Source organism: Bacillus rossius, chromosome 2 (genome assembly GCF_032445375.1).
Source record: "Bacillus rossius redtenbacheri isolate Brsri chromosome 2, Brsri_v3, whole genome shotgun sequence".
In the NCBI taxonomy this organism is placed as follows: domain Eukaryota; kingdom Metazoa; phylum Arthropoda; class Insecta; order Phasmatodea; family Bacillidae; genus Bacillus; species Bacillus rossius.
Window position 1 is genome coordinate 102005205 of NC_086331.1, and position 23809 is coordinate 102029013.

The 23809-nt window shown below is 37.1% G+C and overlaps 1 long non-coding RNA gene across 1 annotated transcript in view; it reads right to left on the reverse strand.

The window, feature by feature from the left end:
• Positions 1-8468: 8468 nt before the first annotated feature.
• LOC134529525 (uncharacterized) overlaps positions 8469-23809 on the reverse strand; it is a 153074-nt gene continuing 137733 nt past the window's right edge. The window contains exon 4 of the long non-coding RNA XR_010074620.1: positions 8469-11323. This is a non-coding gene — a long non-coding RNA (uncharacterized LOC134529525). The remainder of the gene's footprint in view (positions 11324-23809) is intronic.

The window sequence follows — 23809 nt, forward strand, 5'->3', positions numbered from 1 at the left end:
GGACACGATGACTCTCGGAGTGTCAAAATCCTTCTACAGCAGCGGTAGACGACTCCGGCTCCGGAATGTTCTGAGGTTGGCTACCATTCACCGAAGTAACACCGTCCTCCAATCGTTCACTATTCTCCGTTCACTCTTAGCTGAGTTTTGAAATAAACAATCACCGTCGTATCACTGCACCGCTTCAGCAAGTGATAGGCTGAATTCATCTTGCGCACCAAGCACTAGTTGCAACACACACACTTCAGTACAGTCGGTGCTAATAAAATAACGGAGAAGTAATATAACGGGAAAATGGTGCCGCTACCGTTCAGGACACAAAAGCAAACAATGTTTATTTGTTGAATAATCGATAAAATAGAACCGTAACGTAAGACAACAATATGATAGTGTTACGATTTGGTACTCACCTAATCACTATCTGGCAGTGGTGCTATCCCTTCCCGACTTGAATCAGACCTACCACCACTATCTTCGTCACTACTATCGTCACTGTCACTGAGAGGAACTATAACACTGTCAACGACAATATCACTGATACCATCAAATTCCCACATTCTTTCCTCTTCTTTCATTCCGTGCCGAATACAGTCGTTCCACTTCTCTGGAGTAATCTGAGACAAAGCTGTGACTACCAAATCACGTACCTCGCTTAGCTTGAATGTTCTGTTATTACGTACCACGTAACCTTTAATCTGACTCCACACGAGTTCGATTGGATTCAAGTTGCAATGATACGGCGGTAGCCTAAGTACCGTGTGCCCCGCTTTCTCGGCGATGTTGTCAATCACATGTGCAATAAAAGATGAACGTACTGTATGAACTAAATTCAGCAACTCCACTTTCACAGACGTTGCACTGAAGGATATATTTTTTGACTGTAACCACTCGATAATATTTTGTTTTCTCCACGAATTATTTTCCACACGATCACACTTTACACTGTGATAGGACGCATTGTCCATAACAACAACACTGTTCTGTTCTAATTTTGGCAATGTTTTTTTTTTCAAACCAATCCCGGAAAACGTCACCATTCATCTCTTCATGATAATCGCCGGATTTCTTTGACTGAAAAATTAACTCACCGTTTTCCACAAAACCACTGTCGCTACCAATATGAAGCAATATAAGGCGCTGACCCATACCTGTTGGATTTTTTAGTCCTGTAGACAGTCCTGAGAGAAAAGCTTTTCTCTTCTTCTTAACTGTAGAATCTTTCCAAGACTTGTTTGTAGCATGCCCTTCATTCACCCACGTTTCATCTAAATAGTATATTTTGTGTCCTTGTTGTCGGTAACCACGGATTTGGCTTAAATAATTTCATCGCCATAGTGAAATGTCGTCCCTATCAATTATGACATTTGTTTTGCTTCTCTTTACGTACTGAAAACCGATAAGTTTTAACAGTTTATAAAATGTTGTTCGTCTGAAATTAGGAAGTTCAGGGTCGTCGTTAACACACCGTAGCACTTTGTTCAGCGTAGATGGTTTATTTGCGAAGAAAAAACTATGCACTTTACGCTTAGTAGCCGTCTTCACAAAATCATCACAAGTTTTGATAACAGGATACTCACGTTTCCTTTTGTTCCCGGGAGTTTTTAATGTCCCAGTGTCCTGTAATTCTTTCCTTGCACGAAGCACACTGCTCTTCGAAACACCCGTAAATTCCGCAGTTAAACTCGCGATATCGTTCACACGACAATCCGGATATTTGTCTGAAAATGTTTTAAAAACATTCAACACAATAGTTTTCTGTGCACTTTTCAAAGGCTTTCCCGTTCTGTGCTTTACAAAACTCGGTCCGGCGTCAGCCATAACAAACCGTGCGCGCGCGAATCCGAAATACAACTGTTGCGCCGGGCATCAACTGTACACTGTACACACGGCGTCTGCTAACATAATTGTAAGTAAATACTTGCTGACACATTAAACTGTATTGGATATTAATGGTGAAACGAGATAATTCTATATAACAACAATTGTTATATAATAGCCAGTGTAAAAATACTTACAAATGGTACGTAACCAAGGGACTATTTCTTGCACACGAATAATGTGCGCGGCGGCCGGCAGCCAATAAAAATGTTTGTTTACAAGAGGATTTGTTTATTCCAAAACTCAGGTAAGAGTGAATGGAGAATAGTCGAAGTCAGTTCTTAAATCTTATAGCAAACCCGTAACAGCTGGGTTTCGACATTGTTCGTATTTATCTCGATAATTCAAATATTACACGATACCAGTAAAGTTATATTTTGGTGCAAATATAGTTCATTTAGCTGGTTTTCACTTCCAATGCATTTAATGGTGAACACTCGCAACGGTTCTGATCGACATCAGTTAAAATAATTCACTTATTAAGTTCATTTTCCCACATATATTTTTGTACATACACAACATAATCATATTTTTCAGCAACACGCAATACTTAGTTATAATCTCTATCGCTTCATAAACCGTTTTTTTTTATTAGATCAATTGAATATACGATAGTAGTGAAGCTCATTCAAGACAAAACGCTTACGCTTATGTCAAATGCTATGGCAAGGCCCTTGTTTCAAACGAAAATCTTGAGTCCTTCTTTTTTTTTCATGCTAATAAAATCATAACATAAGAACGCTCATAGAGCAATACATTATACTAACAAAAATTATCATTTTGCAAAGACAAAATGCTTTACAAGTAAAATATTTACATACAATGGTTAGAGTTAAATAAAAATTGAGATATCTCCACATAAGTCAGAATTTTTTTAAAAAATATATGAATACATTACAGCACAGACGAACACAGTGGACTAACAGCGACGAAACAACACACAGACAAACAGACGAACCCAGTGATGAAACTAAACAAATATACTGGACAACAGAACGACTACAGCACGAAAGAACACAGTAGACGTCCTACAAAAAACAGTTGTGACGTTGCTGGAACTGACACAAACAGACGGGTGCCACTGATGTTCTCTCAACAGTGTTTGAAAACAACGTCGTGTATTACCGTTGTTCGTGAGCAAACATCGTGTGGTGCTTTGAGAGAGCGATATTGGAACATTTTTCTATTGGAACTCATTTGGCAATAGATTTAAGAACTGTCAAATTTGCAACAATTTACATTAAATTGTTTTTATTTGCCATCAGCAATATTAGTTATTCATTCAATAAGCACATTAATTTTTAGCAAAAGTAACTTGTGATTGTCATTATAAAAATAATATCTTACAAACGAAAAGGATAGCTCAAGTATCCTGATATATGCTACTGACCCCCTCGAAATAATTTATAAAACTCTCAGTTATCTTCTATAATCATCTAAAGGTTCCAGTAGTTTTCTTCTGTTTCCTGCACGAGAAAATAACATGTGCACTGTTCTTCAATATTAACAAAATAAAATGTTTTTGTATTGTATATCGGTAAGCATAGAAACATATATTGGTAACAGTATTTTACAGCTTTTATTTTATATAATTTTGAGATTGATTTTATACATATTGTTAGAGTACTTAAGTGTACCATATACTAATAAGTTGTTAGCGCTAAATTTGTTCACACTTTATTGAGCATAAATGTTTTAAAAATCGTACATCAGTCGGTTCACAGACACTATTCAACACGACAAAATTTATGTTTTAGTCAGTAAATTTGTAGAGATTTTGTTCGTTAACACTTTCAAACTAATTAATCGTCAGTGGCAACTCAATTATTCTGTATGTTGCAGTTGTTTCTGTAGGCAAAATTTTCTACGTTTGCGTAATTAATTCTCTTATTTCATCCTAACGTAACAGAAAATTTAAAAAAAAAAACTTGCAGTGATATAGTTTATATCAAAATTTTGTAAATGTTTTTAGTTTACTTGGAAAATTGTTAAGTATATTACAAAAAAAGTTTTAATTAATTTCATGAAACTGAAACATAATTTTCTCACAGTTCCCAAGCACATCTTACTCTTTTAAACGTGGTTTATTGGCGGCGTCTCTTTGTGTATTAATGGATTTTTTTAATATCCGTAACCCTGGTAAACATATTTAGGTTGGCTATTACTAGGATTCGTTTACCAAGATAGTGAGAAGCTCATGGCATGCAATCACACAATACCTCTTTGCAAACAAATTACTGTGGATGACTAATTCGGACTGTTCTTCTGACAAAATAGAAACACAAGACGAGTATTAGTTATTTAAACAGGGACTTTGGGACTTACATTGCCTATCATATGAACTGATTTTACACTAAGTATCTCAAAATTCTTTAAACATAAGTAACTTTTCCTGTTTTTAATGAACAGTTCTCATGAAAATGTATAATTGTGGTCAAAAATAAGCAAATTTCCTACTCAAGGATAACTATATCTCCCTCTTATGTTTAAAATATGGCCTTTCCCAAATTCGAAGCATAACTATGACACTTATAGAGAAAATGCATAGCCCTTTTACTAGATATCGTATAATTATAAAAATATAATTAAATCGAAAAATTTTCAAATTTCTAGTGATTAAAAGTTTGAAAGTCACTAGAACCTTTGCTTACAAATATGGCTTATAAATGCCACAAATTTTTATAATCTTAAAATATTTATTTCAACTAAGGGAAATCTTTCAATGTTAATTAAAACTAATTTACAAAAAAGAATGACTAATTACAGTTTCTAATTTTAATCCTTTGTGAAAGTAAAGTATTTATAAGTTCGATTACAAAATAAAATTATTTTTTTTTCATGAATTACGAAAATCTTTCCAATTTAAAGACGTACATTGCAACATTTAAAATATTTTGTCCACGTTTGAGTCTCAGTGAAAGGAGAAGTAAAAATGCTAAATATTTTACGGCTCCACGGACACTTCAACTGCATCTCTTTACTGGCACTCAAACGTCATCTCCTTTTATAGACAAGTCGTCAAAAATATGAATAAGCGCTTGCATCATACCCAGCTGCTGTTGTTAGCTCTGTGCACAAAAAAAATTTTAATAAAAATTATTGCTGTTTCAGGAAAACCAAATAAAAACGTCATTTCAATTATTCTTACAATGGGAGAGATTGATTTAAAACAATTTGATGGATACCATAATTTCTGCCTTACACTCGTCAAATTACAGCACAGACGACTGTGTTCGTTTGTGCTTTGATTTTTTTCGATTAAATTCATTCCACGAACTTATCTATGCTGTCTAGGCAATTGGTATTGACTTATTCTGTGCGTTTTTTTTAACTTATGTTTCTTGTTCATTTTTGAGGTTTTTAATTACCAACCAGCATATATCCATAAAATTATTTTAAAACAAAATAAAAATATTTTTTGCAACAAAGCTAAGCTGTGAAATGTTGAGCTATACTTAGGTTTTATTAAGTTCCTACAGATTTCAATGCTATCTATGTTTTCCATCTCGCTAGCTAGTAGAGGTGCTAGCGTTGTGGTTGTTGCTTATGTAGTACTGTAAGGCGTAGTAACCTCCGTTAAATAATGTAAGTATTCTCAGCGAACATTCAGACTTGACACAGGATACTAAGACATAATGAGCAAAACAAACACAGACTGATTTAGTTGCAGATCAGCTAATCCTCTACAGGGAATTAGATTCTTAATTTAAAGAGAAGAATTTTCAGCTGTCAGTTTTCAATTTTTTTGCAATCACCTGTCGTAAATTTGACACCCTCTCTAGAACAGAGTATATTCCGATTCTAATAAACTACCTAGATCCTTATGAGCTGAGTCACGGAGTGTTCAGCAGGCTCTTAGTTTAATATAACATTATATTCGAAACGATACTGTAACTGGTGAAAGGTTGTAGATATTTCCTGTTTTGGGATCGGGCATATGAAGTGACATAGTCAACTGTTTTTAAGCGATGCACTGCCGACATCATTCCAGGGATATTTATTGCTTGTTAAACAAATATGTATCTATAGAGTATGAGCGAGTCTTACAGTACTCGGTAAAGAGCGAACTCATGAGTTCTCAAGTTTTTCACGTGTCACATAAATTTAAAATACGAAACTCAGGCACAAAAATTAACATATAATTGTTTTTAATAATGCGACAGTGATAAACTCATAAATAAAATAGTCGCTTTTCAAATACCAAAATTACTGGATACGAATCACACACATACTTAGTGCACCCACAGCTAGAATTTGCTGCCTGAATCGTAAACGTTCATTGCCGCCATTAAAAATGCATATAGCAATTAGCAGCAGGAAACAACAGGGAATTTTAAACTATTAGAACAAACCGATAAATCCTCAGCTTTGAACCTGATTTTCGACAAGGAATTCTATTAAATATCTGCCCATCTTGACAAAAATTACTAAAACATTAATACTATAAAATTTCGCACACGTTAGAAGCTATACTTTTATGGTGTTACTAAAATGTTAGCCTGAAACATTTTAAAAACTCTCATTATAGCACTAAGTATGTGTTAGTACATTACTTATTACTCAAACGGCTGACATCATTCAGTGAGTACTTCTTATAAGCAAACCTTAATCTTATTGAGCTGATTAGAAATTATTATATTATAATCTTATAAATGTATTAAAAAAGTAAAACCCAATTCCCGTAACGATATTTGAACCTCGCTTTTCGAGGTTACCAAGCACGCCCTCTACCACTGTGCTACTAAGCTTATTGGGAATTTAGAAGTATAATATGCATTATTATCATTGTAATGTCAGATATCTTAGGTATTTTAAAATTTGTGATTTCTTTTTACTTTTAATATTGAAGTTTACCAATTATATTTCAGGGTAGTCTCATTATCATAAACTTTAATTTTGCACACCCATACTAATTTTATGTACTCTAATGTTTACGAAAGTGACTATATACGGGTATATATTGTTAGGCATCGTTCCGCCATATTTGTGACACGTTTCCGTTCATTGACTTCCGTTCCATTTTCATAAATTACCGGTACTCTTTTTAAATGCCTCACACCGAGAGCTAAGATGTTTACGCATTATTAGTATTTATGTAAACAGTTGCTCATCTCCGTTTGTGTATTACAGACCGTAATGACCGTACCATTTTTGGTTGGCGGTTTGCCGGTAGAATGTGTTTGTTATGTATGGCGACCGGAAAAATTCTCGGTTTCAATGACCTCCAGGATAGACTCCACGTTGTCTGCTAATTGGCTGCTGATTTGTGAGACGTTTCAACCAGCTCGCCCTTGATTCGATACTTCTTTGACTGAGGGTCTCTCATTGGCCCTGAGTCACCCAGATAACCCATCACCAATAGCACCACAACGCAAAGTTATAATTATCTGAATTTTATAGTATCGCGAATTTAATCCGCGAATTTTTCCTGTATCTAGTTACGTATTCAAGCCCAGCAACGGGATACGTTGTTTTACATAAATTTTATATGAAATTATTATTTTTTTTTAAATCTCTTCGTGAAATATATAAATATTGTCTATGGGTATTTTAGTTGGAAATTTTGTAATTTAATTCATTGAGAATTTAATTTTGAGTGACAGGAAATTCATTGACGAAGCATGAGTGTACAATCGCACGGAACACGCCACTGCATTGTTGTGCGTTCTATTCGCTGCAGCTTCTGGCAATCAGGGCGGCCAGAAAGATTATGCGATGAATGTCACTATATAGTCCATTAAACATTCTATACAGAGACGGGAGTGATTAAACCACGGCGTGGCCTGCTACATGAATGCGGGTAGTGTTTCACGAGAGAGAGAGAGAGAAAGAGAGAAAGTGTGTGTGTGTTTGACAGTGAAGGGCGCCAGACAAAGAAGAGGGGAGAGAATAAAGACAATGACACAGAAAAACAGTAACCTGGTTTCAGCAGGATGGTGCGACACTGCCACACAATCAATAGCAGCTGTGCGAGAATTGTTCGGTAATCGTGTCATCTGAAGATTCGGTGACATTATTTGGCCCCCCAAGATCACAGAATTTATCGGTGATTTTATTTGTGATTTTATTTTTCACGTGGGGCTACCTTAAGAGTGGGGTGTACACGACTCGGCCATGGACACTGGATAAATTGAAACAAAGAATTGAAGACAAAATTCGTGGTATCCCAGATGAGATGTTGCAGCTTTCAATTGGGAAACTGAACAACATATTAGAAGATCGTATGCTTAGAAAAGGACGCCATCTGCACGGAGTAATTTTCAGAATTTGATAATTTCTATTGTTATTCCTTAAAAGGCAAGTTGTAATGGTAAATATACTGTCAATAAAATTTTGTGTTGTTACATGTATTCTATTTTTATTTTTTTTGCACTAATTATGTAAAAGTCCATGCTGTGTGAGTGCCAACTAAATGATCTTTTTAAATGACTTTGAAATTTAAGATGCACTTAAGTTCAAAATGAAATGAGGATTGTGTGTGCCGAAGTGACAAAAAATGCTGTAAGTTTAATATAAAATATGGGAATGCAAATATTAGCTTTATTGGAATTTTCTCTACACTCTACAATAATTGTATAAAATATAACTAATTTTTTTTTGTCACATAATTACTAGGAAATGAAAGGTTAAAACACTAGGTGGCTAATATAAGTCGGAGAAAACAAATGGATTGGGCTCTTAAATTTCACCTATATTTAATCGGACATTTTATCTTTATAACCATGATTATTTCACAGATTCATTTGACAGAAAAGTATTATTATATCACGTATACTTGTACTTCACGTTTATGATTGGACTACAGTCTTCTTGACACGCCTTTAGCGACCTTGAGCCAGTTATGAGCAATTACATAATTGCGTGTAACCCGCCAAAGTATATGACCTCGTTATTTGACAATGAGCCTCTTAAGAAGGCTTTATTAAATACATGCAACTTGAATATAGTCTGGAGTGAAATGAAACAGCAAGTTGAATCTAGTCTAGAGTCAAATGAAACAGCAAGGTGGTCGTGGCTCTGCCTTTCTAGTCCATAAAACATAATTTTGTTACTTCTGGATGAAATTATGCCCGTTGGAGAAATTTAGTAAAAAAAATTTCTGGCTGCATCTGTTTCCAAGGAAAAAAAAAGAAAGAAAGATCGCTGTCCACGTGAGATTTCTAAAATCCCGCCTATCCTCCTTTCCCACAACTTACAGCTTAATTTTGATACATTTTAACGAAAGTTTGCACACTTGACCAAAAAGACGAAAGACTGCCTGCGTGAGATTTAGAAAAACCACCATATCCCCTATTTCCCAACCCATAAATCAGAATTTTGTAACTTGACGAAATCGTGCTCTCCCGACAAAAATTACACACCATATTTAATTTTGAAAAAGGAGCAAGGAAAATCCTGTCTACATGATATTTCAATACATTACCCATTCCTATATCCCCGCTACTTTAAAAAATAATTTCGCACTTCTTGAAATTTTGCACTCTTGACTAAAATTACTGTCTACATCTATCCTTCACCACACACAATACTTCCCTCACTTCAAGTTAAAGTCTATCTTTAATGCCAAATTATACATGTACATTTCAAAAAACCACCCAATCCTACATTTCCAGCCTTGAAAAAAGAATTGTTGTTAGTTCTTGATGAAATTTAGCGCAGTTGACATTCAAAATAAAGTGAAAATTTCTGTCATTTGATTTTTTTAAAAATCCTCCCATCATCCACCCACCAGTGGTAAAAAGGTCTGAAATAAAACATTGAAATTTTGTGCTCGAAATACTCTACCTAAAATTTAAAAAAAAATACGTCACTTCACGATGCGTAAAGCCCGGGAAATACCGAATACTTCAGCTTATAGGTATAGAGAGTGGGTCTAAATTCGACTGAAATACTTAGGCTGTAGGTTCACAACAATAAAATTAGTTGAATACACTTATACAACTGGTATAAAGTGCTTCCCAAGACTTGTATACGTCGTTTAAGTTGATGCTGAACAACATTTTAACTGTAAATAATATAGAAAGTTTTTCAGATTGAACACTGAGCGTGTGATTATATTTAATTAAATTATGTTCTACAATCACCGCATATTTGGTTGTTGTAGCAGAATTATTTCAGTCAAATAACTGCAGGCAGCAACCTGTCACAAAAATATACGCGGAAGGTGTTATAATTAATTTAATGAAATAATTTTGCTACAGAACAAAATTCGCAGTGATTGTAGAACATCATTTAATTAAAAATCATTCAGACGCTCAGAGTTCCCTCTTGAATACTTTCTCTAATTTTTAAGATCAAAATATGGTTCAACCCCCTAATTTAAAGGCGTATACCATATCCTTGGGAAGCCCTTCAGACCATACGTCTTGTAGAGAATTTCAACTTATTTTGTCGCGATGAAGCTGCGGGCGAAATTTGTCAGGCGAATTCAGACTCGTTCTTCGTGCATGTTATTTACTCTATATTAATGACCATTGTGCAGCAAAAAAAAAAAAAAAAAGTTCTCTACTTTTACAAATGTTATGTGGCCAAACTGAGATACTTGTGCTGACTATTAATCCAAACGCAGTCGAGTGTATTACATCAACTGCTAGCACCACTTGGAACGCGCGTGCAGATGTGCCCTGTGAAGGTTGTTGTTTGTGCTATAGCGTCGTGTTTGTGGCGCTGACGCGCGCCGCCGCGCATTGTCCGCGCGGCCGATGACGTCACGGCCGGGATGAAAATACCGGCGCGAAGGACCTCCCGACGCGCTCCTAAGGACATTAAACACTCCAGCCTTTCAGCTCGCTATTTCGGTCGATAGCGCGAACAATGGGCAGGGGTGCCAAAAGCGCCCGTTCAAAAGTAGCCAACAGCACTACGTGAAGTCCTTTTAAAGTCTTTCGAATGTCTCTGGAACACTCCGTCCATTAGTACAACGCACATACGGTAACAGTTATGTATTCTTAGTTCCCCTTCATAAAAATGTTTTATTCTAAACACTTTTTTTTTTAACATTCGACAATGTTTTCTAATCCTCGTTCAACTTCATTTTCATATTTGGCTAAACCAATGTACAAAATTTATCAAAGTTTCAAACTGTACTATTCAAACGTTTTAACTAATACTGGCCAGTTTTTTTTTTCAACCGACTCTTTAGTTTTCAAACCAGATTGTTTGGCAATAAATCTAACGTTCATTCTAAGGGTACAATCGAGCTTGTTTTAGACCCAGTACATCTGTAAACAACTACATTGCTTGCGGGAATGTAGTAATAAAAAGTTGTAACAACCAAGGTTGTTTGTTTGAAAGTGCGCAGTTGGTCCGTCGGTGCGCAGCAGGGAGAGTGCGTGGACGGGCGGAGGGGAGGCAGCCGTGCCACGTGCGACTCACCCGTGGTGTCGGACGAGTGGTCGCACGCAGTCCACTGCTCACGCCTGCGTCAAGACTGCTTCATCGCCACCTAGGAGCACACACACGTCCATTCAGCACGCACTCTGCTCCAACACCGGAGCCGCTCGCCGGAACAATTCTCCCCAGGCTGCTTGCGCTGTTGGGAATACACTTGGCCAAGTATCTAATACACAGGCTGCCAACTTGAGACGCCTCACCGGTCGGCAGCCAACGACCGGTGACATTCTCCCAACTGTGCAAAGGACTGTGGACTCTGTCCTAGAGGTCACTGAATAAGCGAATTCTTCCGGTCCCCAATGTTAAGTTGTCGCTGTATTTCTTAATTTTAGGCAGAAAAATTAATTGTTATCACTACAGAATATTTTATTGTGACTACACTGACAGAAGACATATGTTTTTAGTCCAAATCTCTTTTCGTTCCAGTCCACTGACAACTGGAGGCTGTGGGAGATCCGCTGCGCAAGCAAGACAAGCAGCCCGAGACGTGTCGAGAGAATGTCTGACGTCTGACGCGGCTATGGACCACGCCTCAGGGTCTCCCGACGAGACTTGGCTTCTTCCGCTGCACAGAACAAACATGGACGGAGAGCTATGCTTAGCGCCATGGTTGCTCCGCCGATTCACATTGCAGCGAAGTAGACTTGAAGCACATGCGCACCCATTTCACGTTGATGACTGGACTACAGTTACAAAACAAGGAGGTGAAGTGTAACCTGCCAAATGATGTGGCATCTTTTTTTAGACCGACGAGCACCCTTAAAATTTCTTTAATGTTTGGGGCATGCAATTTTTGCAAAAAGATTTCCAGACCAGCTTTGCGTTAAAACTTTTTTCACGTTGTGTCTACTTCATGGCTGGCTGGGTTTTTTTTTCAGGCATATGTCTACTGTCAGCACGCCAATCACAGCCATCCAGTGCGGAGGCAAACTCGTCCTGAATGTCCTGGCCAAAAAGGCAATGGCTTCTCTTGCAGAAGAGAGCCAGTTGCACAAAACAAACCGCTGATGCGGGTATACCTCATTGCAGTCTACAATGAGGGTTCAGAGTTTCCTGTGAAAAAAAATCATGCCACCTATTCATATGCTTTCCCATTAGCTGATTTTATTCTGTAAAAGCTACACTTATTTGTTTTGGGTCCATGTGATTCAGTCTATTTATTGCAAGCTACTACCTGACAGGTCCATAGTCGTAGAGGCGATTGGTGAGAGTATTGTGATCCAATCATCAGATAAATCAAAAGCCATTCCTGTTTGCAGACTACCTTGCGACCGAAAGAATCCGCAAAATTTCAGTGCGTCTAGTTATATAATAGTGGCTCTAGTCACACAAAATCATTTGGAACTTGCCTTTATATTTTTTAAACATTCATTAGAGAATCACTTGAAATGCGAAAATAGCAGAGAATGGCAAAATAACTCACAGAAATTAAATTTACGGACGAGTAACATACATTTCTAATACAAACCTTGCCTAATGAATCATTCCACGTAAAACCGGAAAGCTTAAACGGGTGTGTTACCTTAATATTCTGCGAAAGTTCCCACTCTTACACAACATTTCACTAACAGGCCTCTGTCTGTAGATGTGATTCAGACAGTACGTGTGAAATTCAAATAAATAGTAAAAGTCTGCATCTCTACGCAAAAACACTTTGATAACTTACAATATATTGAACTTTTTTTGCTGTGTTACAATTGATTTCACACAGCTATTATATAATTTTCTCTTTCAATATTCTGTAAAATATTAAAAGTTTAATTTTAACCATTTTTCTTGTTATAACGTTTACAAAAAAGTGTTAAAAATAGACGTAAATTAATTTTTATTTTGGTTTTAATTTTTCACAAAAATGATGTCCTGTTGTTTGTCACCTTTATGTACAAAATGTTTTATATGAAACAATATAACCATTCAAAAATATTTAAGTAGTCCCATACTGATAAATGGAATGAAAAAAGAAACAAAATATTTCTGCTAAATGTTTACAATTTAGCAATTACCAAACGTTAGTACTAACAACATAATTCTCAGCATACAGAATAATATAAAACATTTTTACACCATTTCCATGCGTTGAAGGAACTGAAGTGGGGTACCAATAACACAACTAATTGTTTCCATAATTAATTATCAGTCTTGGAGGAATATTCAAACATATATTGTTCTCGAGGCATTGAACAGTACAATTACAGTTCTTATTGTGTTTTTTAGTTTTTATTACCACGAGTAATATTCGAAAACAGAAGGAAATTCTTACATTTTCATGCAAGACACCCAATGCAAATCATCGCTATCAACTTTCTATTAAAAATATAAAAAAAGTTCTACCGAATTGAAAACCTCCCATTTCTGTCTCCACCCACTAAATCAGCAAACAATTTTTTTTTCGAGTGCTTGTACAGAACGTTGTTACTTGAGATTACGTAATACCGTTTTTAGCTTGAAAGAAGGGAAAAAAACATACTCTTCACAATTGAATGGCGTGTTCCCGAGAAAACGGGAAGTTGGCAGGAGCGGACGACATTGTTCATCCATCTCCCATGCCTTCTGAAGGAAAGAAAGATCGTGACCTTTAGGAGAAAGTTAGTGAAAACGTCTTGAATACGCCCCCATCCCGGCAAATTGTTACACATAAATATATATATATACACACAATCAATGAAATGCCATCAGCTAGGGGTTTTCCTCGTGCCGGAGATAAGGAAAAAAGTTTTTTTTTTTTTTTTTCAATTTTTTCAAACAGAGTCAAGCACAAATGTTCTATTTCTGAAAAGTCTGTTCACGCGCTTGGCTGCCTGCAGCTGTCAGTATTCAAAAGAAGCGTATCAGTCCGGGAAATCAATATCCACTTTCTGAGGAGTCTGGTTCTCGTTAAAAAATAAAAAATAAATAGAAATTTCTCAGTACCTTTGATAAAAGACGCGCGTATTTTCAAAGAACTGGATTCCATTTTTTTACTATATAAAGTTACTTTAAAAACATGAAATTAAAAATTGTGATTTAAATATGATTTATGGGGAAATTGTTATATTTTTTCAAACAAAATAAATTCTTAAACTTTCTCCTATTATAATTTCTATTAAAATATTTTAATGTACAACCACAAAAATATATCAGGAAAAAAAGTTGTTTTATCTTTAACTAGTGAAATGAAAACCATGCCGATGGTAAAAATTTTATTTTTACCCAATAGTATTTTCAACTACAGCTGTTTGAGACATGGTGTAAGATTGTTGCATTTGCCTGAATTAAAATATCGCAGTTAAAATATATTATTTTCATATTCTTGAAGATAAAATATAAACCATTTTGTTCTCGTGAGAGACTCTTTGTTTTTCAATGGAAGGGTATGCTGGTTTCAGTAAACAAGCACATAACCCTGTCTAATCCGTTCACAGGAGCAGACACCTGCGAAATGTCGCTTTCACCACCTTCCTGAAACTGAAAGTCCCTCACAATAGCTTCAGTAACTTCTCCTTCACTTCACTTGAAGTTGTATACGCACAAGTTGCCGGCTCACTGCTTACAAGCACTCACCAACTTCGCTGCAACAGATTCTTGGTTATAGTTCTGGGTGAGTCATCACGTGTGTGGCTTTATTATCTACGATGAGAAGAGTTTGTTTTAGCTCCTAAACATTAAATGAAATTTATTTACTTGTACATAGAGCCACGATTAAAAGCAAGTTCAATCGTTGGAAAAGTGGACTTGAAGCACACTTAAATCTGTCTCACGTCGATAACTGGACTGCAGTACACTAGACAAGCTCTTGGTGACCAGTTATAGACAAATAGAACAATTCTTTACGCAATCCCAGAAACCCGCCCAAGGATGTGAACTTGTTATCGTCCAATGAGCATTCTTGAAATGCTTGAGTATGTCTAGGTAAGTTTGTTCTATCATATAGCGGAATGAATCCACTAAATAAACACTCTAGCCAAACAGTAAATTTTACTATGCTATCTTGGTAGTTTTGTGAATCATTTGACTTTTCCCCTAAGATAATATATGAGAGATACCGTGTTTTTCAGGCGAATTCACTACACAGTCGCATAGGTTAATAACATCCATTACACTTTAAAGAACGTCACTAAAAATGTTTTCTAGAATGTAGTGAAATAATATCTAGATGGTGGGTTATCGAAGCCAGAGTCGCTACATTCTTCTTGGCTTGTTGTAGAAGTCTGTAAAAATTTTCATGTGCCTGATGTTTCAGCATCCCTGGTTGCATCTTTCTTCGAGGGTATTTGTGGATGTTTGCCTGAAGTAATGCCGACACTTAGGGCACGCCAACATTTCTACGGAAATTGCCTCAACCAGAAGGCAAGAAGCTGTTACTGACAAGTTTTAGTTTATCTTTCAAGCCCATTTCCAACAAGTTTACAGGAATAACAGGGAGACGGACAGTAAAAATTATTTGTACACGTCATCGCTCAGCCTTTAATTGCACTGAATGATTAAAGGCCTTAGGCTAAGTTGCGGTTATCCAAAATAAATGTTTGTCTTTTTGATGTATGAATAGGAAATCTACTGAATTGAAACAATATAGTGGCATGTCATTAACTCAAGAACTTAAAAAATCTCACATATATTAATTTGTATCACACCAATGCATGAAATTCAATGTTTCATGTTTCATTTTTTCACATTTTGTATTAAATATGTTTGTGTCCCCTTTACATTAACATAAAGATATTTCCAAATTCCAGACTTAATTTTCGGTTACAAAGTTTTTTTTATTTTAGTTAGAAAATTTTTCTTATTTTAACTACACCGGCACGTAAAAATATTAGTTAAGACAGCTAAAAATAAATTAACTACAAAACTTGGCACTCATTTTTCCACCAAAAATTATATGGTTATGTTTTAAGGGATATTAATAAATAAAGTGAAACGTTTCTGAAGATATTTGCGTCTGGGAAGCAATACTTTCGTTGGCCATTATGTTTGTGTTTTGTGTGTCGTCTGTTGGTAAGAAGAGACTATACCATGAAACATCCAGAGGAGCGGTGATAGTTTACTGCCTTGCGAATTCCACAACCGACTCTTGAAAGACAGAGTTATGTGGTGCAGGAAGAGGACTCTCGGTTTAAATCTTTGTCAGCTCATCCAAATTTCCTTTTTCTTTGTTTCCCCGAAATAGCTCCAGGAAATACTGAATGGTTTTTTTTCTAATTGTTATTTCTGATATGTTCGTTGTGTCTGACCGTTTCTAATGTTGACTTAACCTAAAGCGCAAATTATTGCGATCTAACTTTATGTAAATTTTTGTTTTAAAGTGAATACTAAGAAACATATGCTATAGAATAATCTTGTATGATGTTTCATTGCAAATATTGTCGAACTAATAAATTCTTCAAGTTAGCCACAATGTGTTAAATGTCAGACATGTATTTATAATAAATTTAAAAAAAATTGTTCATGTTATTATATACACGCGTCTAGAAATTATTATTTTATTAATGTATCTTTTACATTGAAAATTTTAGTTTGAAAACTATATTAAATATAGCCTGGCGTTCGTAATGTTAAAGAGAATCAACGAAATGAAAAAAAAAAAATTCTTGACGCCATGTTTATTACACCACAATTTACTTGGTTAGTAAATTAAAGGTATTTTTAAAGTTGAGCTCATGTCCTATTATGACAATTTAAGTTTACCAAGGGTATTCCAGGGTAGTTTTACTATCATAAAGTATCATTTGACACACTGATACGCTTAGTACGTCATCCGATGTTCACTAAAGCGAATATGTATGGATGCACGCTGCCATACGAGGGTCCGCCAACTTGATTACTTTGGCTCGTGGCTATATTAGAAACAAGCGTGCGTATTGGACTTTCGACCTGTTAAATTTTCGTTTGATGCACGCAAATTTCGTTGCACTTTCGTTGCATATTAAAATATCTCCCTCAAGGCGCCTAAAGAAGTATAATTTTAAAACAAAATAATTGTGTCAATAACTGCCTCAGTCACTCACTAGAAGTTTATTTCCTGTATTTTCACAGCTAAGTAATTCACGAAACTTTAATTATTTGTTACCATTTATCTCTGCAACATTTCTTCGCAGAAATCTTGAGTTCACCAAAATTCATAAACCAAACTTGGAGAATGAGGCTGAGCCTTAAGAGTTAGTAGGGAACCGTGTGACCTTGTACCGGCGAGGGTGGCCACAAGGTCCATTCACAAGCTATCACTGAGCGCGTCTTCACCTCTGCGGCTGCGTTTCTTGTGAGTTCTAGGCGCATCAAAGACAAAGATTTCGCTGACGTTTCGGTCTAGCTTGCTTTAGCCATCTTAAGGGTAGAAGTTACCAACTGAGGTTCTTGTGAATTCTCCTGCCTTTTTGATACTCTCGCGGGAAGGGAGAGCCTCCGATTGGCCCACAGCTTCAACCTATCAGACGAGAGTATACGTAGACAGTATAATTTCAAAGAACCTCAGTAGGTAGCTGCTGTCCTGTAGATGGCGACTGCAAGGTCGAACAAAACGTCGGTGTGAAATCTCCTGCTTGGACGCGGCAAGAACCCGCCAGCCGGGCAGGCAGAGGGCTGGTGTGGTGTTCCCCTGGGGGCTATGCAAGCGGCGCTGCCCCTCGACGTGGCGGGAGGCGGACTCACGCAGGCCGCGGGTGACGTCACAGCTCCGGCAGACAGGAAAGGCAATATCCGCGCGCCGCCGGCCGGGCGTCTCGCCCCTCGCTCTTCGCTTTCGCCCTCGCTTCCTTGCCGGCTTCTCCCCACCTGACTGGCGCCAGCTTTCCAGGTGGCCAATTTGCCCGCGAGGCGAGGTCTCACCAGCCTTTGGCCAGCCTTGGATGCGCAAGGGTCAGCGATGCAGATTTATAGTCCATTAAGTCTTGAGCCAAGTACCATTACGGCAATATTTCTTCAGTTTACTAAACAGATTTTTTTTTTGTTATTTTTCACAAGATTCCCTTGGAAACCAGTTGGTAAGAAATAGTTTTAAACACCACAAAAAAAAATTGTATATTCTATCTTATTTTGGCATGTACATGTTTACGTTTTTAAAAAAAATACTGAATATGTCTTATCCCACATTCAAAAATTGATGCATTGTTATAAATGCTGTACGGTTATTTGTTCAAGAAAAATGTTTTTAAACCAAAGTTAACACAGGCCAACACTAGTTTTGGTACCGGGGTATTTGGAGCTTATTCCATGAATCAATTTTTTTAAAAAAAAATAAGTTCTTATTATTAAATTACACAAATATTAGTATATACTTATATTATTATGTAGACAAAGATAGTACCAAATCATCGATGGAATCAACTAGTTACTCAACACTTCGGAAGCTTCTTTTTCGTGAAATTCTTGAATATGTCTTGTAACAGTTCCTTTTAAAACTCCAGCAATAATCTTCCATCTTGTGCGTATCCCATCTTCCTTGAAAGCGGTCCTCCATAATGTTAATATCTTGATGAAATCTTTCACCTTACTCCTCACTGCTGTCTCCTAATTTTTTCAGAAAAACGGTCCAGGTGGCTGTGTAAATAGTGCACCTTATTACTCATGTTGCACCCAAGGGATGTGAAATTTTTAAGCATATCGTTTACCAGTTAAACATGGTTTTCTGCTTTTAGTTGGCCCAGAAAATTTCCCACAACTGTAGCAAATGAAGTCCAAGATTTTCGCTGAACCTCATTCATGGAATTTACGAAGGCTTGGTACTTAATGAATTTTCTTTTTTCTGGGCCGTCAAATATTCCTGCTTTAATTTTCCCTTACTCAAGAAAGCCATTTTTTCCCTTATACATGCAAAGCATGATCCGTCCTTATCAAGAGCCTTTACAAACTGCTTCATAAGGCCCAGCTTGATTTGCAGTGGAGGAAAGATGATTTTCTCTCGTTCAACTAAGGGTTCGTTAATAACGTCTTTTCTCCAACGATCATGTATTCTCTCTTAGGCCACTCGTATCTAACCCAGTGGTGTGTTTTGTCTCTGCTATCCCAGAGGCACAAGAAACAAGGATATTTTGTGTGGCGATTTTGCTGTCCGAGGAGAAAGTTTACCATTTTTAAGTCCACACAAATCACATTGTGATGTTCAGGATACCTTATCTTCTCCAAGACCAAAGATATGGTGCTATATGTTTATTTCATTGTCGTTGAGTGAGCAATTGGTAATGAACCATATTTGTTCCCATTGTGTAGAAGAACACTTTTCAAGCTTCGCTTTGAGTAATCAATAAATAGGCGCCAATCATCTGTAAAATATTCAGGAAGACTCATTTTTTCAAGATTTACTCTAATATCGTGACAAAAAACCATATTTTCTTCTTGAGAGAAGAATGGTAACATACCCTTTTTCCTTTTTACGGTAAAAAGTAATTTTGGTTCCTTGTACCAGTAATTTTTATACCTTCAACCTGGAAGCCAGTAATTCAGAATCTTCTATTGACAGGTTAAGATCTCTGATAAGGTGATTTAACTCATCCTGGTTGAAACGTTGAGGATTTGTTGACAACCCCTCATAATCACTGTCATCTTCATTAGTATTGATGCCACTTGTTGGTCCTCAGTCTTCCTGCACCTTTTTATACCATTTCTTTCATATTTTCTTTTTGTGTTTTAAACATTTTTCTGATATTTTTCTTGTTCTTATTTAAGCCAGTCATAATTTATTAAATATGTGTGTAGTTCTGTTATATTATATTTTTGTTTTGGTTTTGAGTGAGTTTCTTTTGTACGTTAATAAGCAATATCGATACTGTTTCCTCGGGCGGCCACTGCGCGCGGTGTCATCGGCGGCTACCTGACGTCACGATTGCTGGACGAGAGAATAGGGAGTCGACTGCCGGCGGGGCTGGAGACACGTCGTGGGACGACTCCGCGCGAACTCGCGAGGTTTCGCCGGGCGGGCGAGCCGAATGCCTGCGGAGATGGAGAGGCTGGGACATTGAGCACTAAGCTTTTTGAGGACAAATGGGAGTGATTATACTACGGATCGCCGGCACCTGCAAGGTAAAGAGGCGACTGGTAGATTTGCATTTGGCCCCCGCCCGCAAGTGTTACACAATTGGGATTTGACTGAAATTCACAAATTTGCGTGCACGATTACATACGGTTTGAAGACGTGTGTTGTACGTGCCGTTAAGATGCAACGATTAGGCCTACGTTCCCCTCGTTATGTGTCTTTTATTTAGAAATCCGGATACAGTTAATGTGATTGCTTAGCCCTGATGATAATGATTTTGCCTTTACGTGAGCTGGTGTGCAGGAACTTGTATGTCAGCGCAGTGGCTCGTCTCGCATGCATGGTCGCTTTTGACCTAGTTGTATAGGACAGCAAATCAGCTGATCTTTTGCGATTTTCAGAAAAACGTATACGTTTAAGACTATAGACTATAGACTCTATTACGTAATATTTGAAATTAACGCTTGTAACTAGGCCTTTTGTATAAGATTTTTGATACTTGTTTATATTAACTAGCTACATCTGTAATTTTAATGTTTGTAAATGTATTTTTAATATTAGGTGTTATAACTATCTATCATTAGCTACCATATGAGGCTTACTGTTAATTACCATATTTTGTACCATGTTGAAGGATTATCTAGAAAAACCTGTATATTTGCTTTAATTGCTTTTATGTATTTAGTTACAAAAGACTAGCCCTTAATGTTTTTGCTACCTTTTTATGTTTACGCCCGGCTACGGCTACTTGGGTAAAGAGGCACTTTGGCATTTCTTATTGTTTAACGTTTTTTACCCAGAGTGAGCCGGGGACGCAACCCCCCTTTCTTCGAGGAAAAAAGGCGGGTTACAGTATCATACGGATGATTATAGTGACAACACTCGTCCTCAGAAAGCTCTGGGAGCTGGTGAAATGCTGGGACCGGTACTTCCTCTGAGTGAGGGACCGGGCGTCTTGCAGAGACTAAATCAGGATAAGTCCACTTGCTACGGTTGTTTTGATTGATTCCAGTAATATTTACTAGACATAAATAACAGTTATCGATGTGAGTTTTGGGTGCACTCCAAATCACCGGTACGCCGAATTGCAAACTTTTTGCGTTCTTTAAATGATTCGTGAAATGGGGAATTTTGATTTCATGAAGGTTTTTGGACATACGCCATTGAACTTTGGCACTGTTTGTCATGGGAAATTCCGAAAATCAAAAAATAAATAAATACGAATTAGAAAATTCACAGAAAACAAGACTGAATCAGCTGATGTCGGACAAACAGAACCAACATTGAAACTAAACAAGCATTATGGACAACACAACGACGACCGCACGGACAAAAAATGTTCATCCTCTAAATATCAGACAGCACAAGCATTCCGTTGAAGGAACTTAGTCATGAAAAATAGTATAACAACACAGACGAACACAGTGGACTAACAACGAGAAAGATTAAATGCAGGCAACGCAGTTAACATATGAACACAGCGATGAAGATAAACAAGTACTATGGAGTATGGACAACACAACGACGATAGCACTGACGAACACAGAAAAATGGGAAAAAATATTAAAATACATAAAAAAATTAATTTTATAAAATTTTAATAAAAAACGCACTAACGTCATTAGGGTCGCTTTGAACCTGAAGAGGTCATTCGATAAAAATGGCGATGGATCCTTCCTCCACGGAAGCCACTGGCAGACTGACCTCGCACCACTAGTGCAAAGGAATATATTACATAAACCAGTATGATGTCATGGCAGTCATTTTAGGTCCTCCATCTTGTCGTCTGGTGGTCGTCTCAATCTCATTTTCGTCTGCTAGAGTGCGCTACCAACATATTAGATTAACACTTAACCGGTAGAGTGCTGTAGTATTTAATATAGTGATGTCTGCCATCTTGTTGGCTGTCTGGACCACAATTTTCAAATTCTGTAATTATTTAGCTCGAAATTCGGAAAAAATTCCAATAATCTTCAAAAAATCTCTTACAAAAATAATAATTGATTTGATTTATGTCCGTCCTCAGATTCATGGTCAATACAAAAATGTAATTTTATTGAATATCAAAACAATTTACTAAAAAAAAAGACATGTTCGAGAAAAATTTATTTCATATATTCTGTAAGTTCAAATAACAAGTATCTCGATATTTAGTCTCCTTAGAAGGCGAAACGAATCCTTTACCTGCATTGACACGTATTTTCAGGATATTACCACATGACAGATGATTAACAAAGCACGTCTAGTTGGTGGGTAGACATATCCAGTTTGTGGTCAGGCTAACACGTAAAGTTGGTGGCCAGAAACATCCAGTTGTTGGCTGGCACATGCAATTGTTACCAGGCATATTAGGTCGAAGGCCAGGCACGTCAGAAAATTTGGACAGACAAATCTAGCAGGTTGGCCAGGCACAACTAGTAGATTGGTCAGACATGTCCATTTGGTGGTCGGGCACATAACAGTCCGTAGCCAAGAGTTATAATTTCTTTAAATACTCGGCGAACATTTTAAATGGCTCATGTACAATGTCAGGCGTATAGTCCAGGCAGCTCCGAACCAAGAGGTGTATTTTTCGTTTATACTCGGCCGATATTTTTAACAAGCCATTTACATTGTCCGGCATTTATACCATGTATCTCCGAACCATTTATTCATCAGTCCCGAGTTCAGACTTAACGATCAACATTTAAAACAGGAAGCACATCTGTAAACACAATAAAAAAGGAAACACTTTTAAACGACGATAAAAAAGGAATCACATCCATAAAGACAGCGTATTTGACATAAAGAATACACATTTGTACTAAAATTCAATTCAATATGATACGATCTCATCAAAGAGATACGATCTCATTAAAGGATACGATCTCATTAAATGATTCGATGCTGCAGACTTCACTACGTGCATTAAAATAAAAAGTATGTACAGCTACACGAACATTCAAATCGGTAGGATACGATCGCCAATTTACGATAGGCTAAAATGCCTTCAACTGTATGAGGCTCCAACAGTCTTTGGCTCCAAAAGCTCCAGCGAAATTTGGCTACAAAATTACAAGGCTACTTTGTTACGAAGCTACAAGTCTACGAACTTCAAAGTTAATAGGCTACGAGGTTACAAGTATTCAAGGCTCCAATCGTATTTTGCTCCAACAGCTCCAACGACATTTTGCTAAAAGTTTACGAGGCTACAAGTATTCAAGTCTCTAACTGTCTTTGGCTCCAACAGCTCCAGCGAAATTTGACTACAAGACTACAAGGCCACTTGGCTACGTAGCTACAAATCTACGAGGTTACAAGACCACGAGGCTACGGGACTACGAGGCTACAAGTGTTCAAGTCTTCAAATGTTTTGGCTTCAACAGCTCCAACGATATTTGGCTACAAGGCTACGAGGCAACAAAGATCCGAGTTTACGAGGCTCAAACTAGCTATAAGGCTATAAGGCTACGAGTCTACAAGTCTCCAATTGGCTATGAAGCTACATGACTAAGAGGCTGCATGGCTACAAGGCTACTTGGCTACGAAGCTAAATGGCTACGAGGCTACATGACTAATAGACTACAAGGCTACGAGGCTACCAGGATACATGGC